Source organism: Tupaia chinensis, unplaced genomic scaffold (assembly GCF_000334495.1).
Source record: "Tupaia chinensis unplaced genomic scaffold, TupChi_1.0 Scaffold000250_1, whole genome shotgun sequence".
In the NCBI taxonomy this organism is placed as follows: domain Eukaryota; kingdom Metazoa; phylum Chordata; class Mammalia; order Scandentia; family Tupaiidae; genus Tupaia; species Tupaia belangeri.
The window spans coordinates 4,522,052-4,525,118 of record NW_006159730.1 but is presented as its reverse complement, the minus strand read 5'-3'; the positions used below and the strand labels follow the sequence as shown (position 1 = coordinate 4,525,118).

The 3,067-nt window shown below is 35.5% G+C and overlaps 1 protein-coding gene across 1 annotated transcript in view; it reads right to left on the bottom strand.

Annotated features, from left to right (window-relative positions):
* The window catches only part of CTNNA3 (catenin alpha 3), a 1,606,653-nt gene that overhangs the window by 117,072 nt on the left and 1,486,514 nt on the right, over positions 1 to 3,067 (bottom strand). The window lies entirely within an intron of this gene.

The following is a 3,067-nucleotide window of genomic DNA, read 5'->3' as shown; positions in this document are numbered from 1 at the left end:
TCCCTCTCCTTGCCCCCAACTCTGTTTTTTTTTTTCTCATACAATAAATAAATAAATGTTAAAAACACATAAAAGGTTAATTCTAATCAAAATTATACTTGATCTGTATGATTATTTGACTGTATCTCCTTCATCAGACATTGGTTCCCTGTGAACAGGGGTCATAGTTTTGTCATCCATTGTATCTCTAATGTATAGCATGACAAAGTAGATCATCAATAATTCTGGGTTTATTCTGGGCAAAGAAAGATGCTGGTCAGAGAAAGATGCTGCTGCTAGGAAGTTGCAAAGGAATTAGAGTGGTTTGGATAAAAAGTGAAAAAGTATGACATTATGGAAACAAGGAATAGTCTATTTCACAGGAATAAAGGGTATATTGAAAGATCGAGTAAGGAAAATATTAAGAAAAAAAATCCATTGGCTTTAGCAAAACAGTGGTCACTGGTAACCATAGTAAATTCGGTGTGCAGGTTTATGGAGAAGTCATGTACAGTTGATCTCAGATCCAATGCAGTTCTAGACTCTAAGGAAATGATCATCTCAGAAATAGTCCCTAAAATAATGTCAGGGCCACTCTGTAGCCTGGTGGTTAAGGCAACTGAATCCCGCAGTGCTGACTACATAGTTCGAGTCCCAGATCCAGAAGCTTGAGAAATACTCTGGGTGTATGTGCATGTACATGCCTATCCAAAAGCCTGAAAGGAGGCTTAGATGAAGGAGAAGACATTGTGGTGTGATCATGCCCAAGGGGGATGCTTTCTCACTTTCTGCTTCTTTCTCTCCGTTTCTCTCTAGCAAGTGCATGCACTGCCTAGCAGATTAAAGTAATAATAATAATAACAAAAAGAAGAACTGTCATATTGTCTAAAATAAGATGTGAACCTGGTAGTGACTTCTCAATATAATTATATATTAGTAATTAATTGAATTATCCTTAATCTGTAATGGCCAGCCTTGTTTATTAAAGTAAAATGCACAGCAAATTTCTTTCTAAAAAGTATGGCACGCATGCTGACTATCTTCAACTTGCTAATAATCCATGTCATAGCTCTTGTGGGTGCATAACACTCTTTGAAATCAATAAGAATTATGGGCACAGAAGTGCTGCAAGGCTAAGTCTTTAATACTCAAGAATATATTGTACATACACAGCCAAATAGTACTTGGATAGTCTGTGAATATAATTATAATAAAAACTGTTATGTCCTTTCTTTCAGTGAGAAAGAAAAAATGATGTAAAATTTAAATATGACATAGTCTGAAAACAATATGCTTACAAAAGAGCCAGAGGGATTTTCAAAATCATCTAAATTCATTTTAATACATGAGCAATATATTAAGGGGCCACAGTACTAGACTGCAGGTATAACCTGGGAGACACTTTTTTAAATAGCATAATTAACATTTTTCTTAGTGAAATATTTTTAAAAGATGATTATGACTTTTTCACTAAACATTTGATATGCCCACATGGATAAATTTAAATGATCAGAAAATTTACTATTTTGGAATTTACATATTTTGTAAACAGACATGTGAAAAAGGACAATACCCACTGTGTTTCTTTTCTCAGATTTACAATGCACGCACATTCTCTTCTGCATCCGACAGAAGTCTATGTGACAGGGCTCTGTGCAATGCATCATTATTCACCAGCTAGAGCCTAATCCTGCTAGGCTAGCACCGGGAGGACCAGGTAAAATACATTTATGTTAAAAATCATGGAACCAACCCAAATGTCCATGAACAGATGAATGGATTGAAAGTGTGGCACATATGCACTATGGAATACTACTAATCAGCCATCAAAAAAAAAAAAAAAAAAAAAAACAGGACCCTGGCATTTGATAGAAAGTAGACAAATAGGGAAGATTTACTGCTGAATGAAGCAAGCCAAATGATGAAAGAGAGACACTGTATGTCTCCACTTAATATACACCAAATGTCTGCACTTTTTAGTGGACATCGAAAGATTAAAGGATATAGACACACGAAAAATGGTTGCAGATACTGGAGACAGTGTGGGAAGTGGGTGGGAGATGAGGGAGGGTGAGAGAAAGGGAATCAAGGAGAAAATCAGAGGCAAGACATTCAAGACTCACAGAAATGGAGGACTGTCTGTTGATGATCACAGGTACAGTATCTGTAACTGGAGTGGTGCACAGTGTATTCACACTGGGAAAATTCATTTTAAAATTGTGGTCATGTACAGTGATTGAATATATAAAATAAATTTAAAAATATAAATAAATAAGCCAGGCCCTATCCTGCCTTTTTCCCACCACTGACTTGAAGAGAACCCCTGAGTATATTTTATGTTGTTCAATTGATTTGGAAGAACGGAGTTGGATCCAGGAGCAAAAATTATTTAATTTGCTGAATGAAGAACACCAAAGACCCATCTTTTAATGCTGTGTCTGCATGCCTACTTTAAAAATGTCACTAAATAATCTAGGTATACTTAGGTACCTAAATGTTTAGTTTAGATAGAATATCTCTAACAAAACTAAAAGTATCTTGATTATATTGGCCACTGATAAATGGATGCTCCACATTTCACTGCAACTCGATGTCACTGGGATTTAGAGAACATATCAAGAACTTCTCTGTATCATTTTTCAAAAGATGACCCTTTACTTTGTCTGTAGATAACACTGCTGGAAACAGGTTCATTAAGACTTTTCCATCAAATGGAAATATCTTAAATGCAATCATAGAGCTGCTATGTCAAATACCACCACTGACAAATAAATAGGAAAGAAAAGAAATACAACAATATTTACATTTCGCAAAGATTCCGAGTATTCTCTGACATCAATGATAATGTAAATACTTCCGATTAATTCATTAGCATCCCTGTGATCAGGTTATTTTGGGTGATATGTATACAACTCTGTCTTCGTTATCAATATAGTCACATTTATTTAATGCCAATAATGTGCCAGGTGCTGCAGCAGAAGCAAACCAGATGGTCTGAGAGTTTCTGCATGCAAGAACAAACTTGGGCAAGTCTTCGAGTTTTATTTTAATTTAATCTTTCCTTCTTCACTGTGGAATGGTGTCAGCA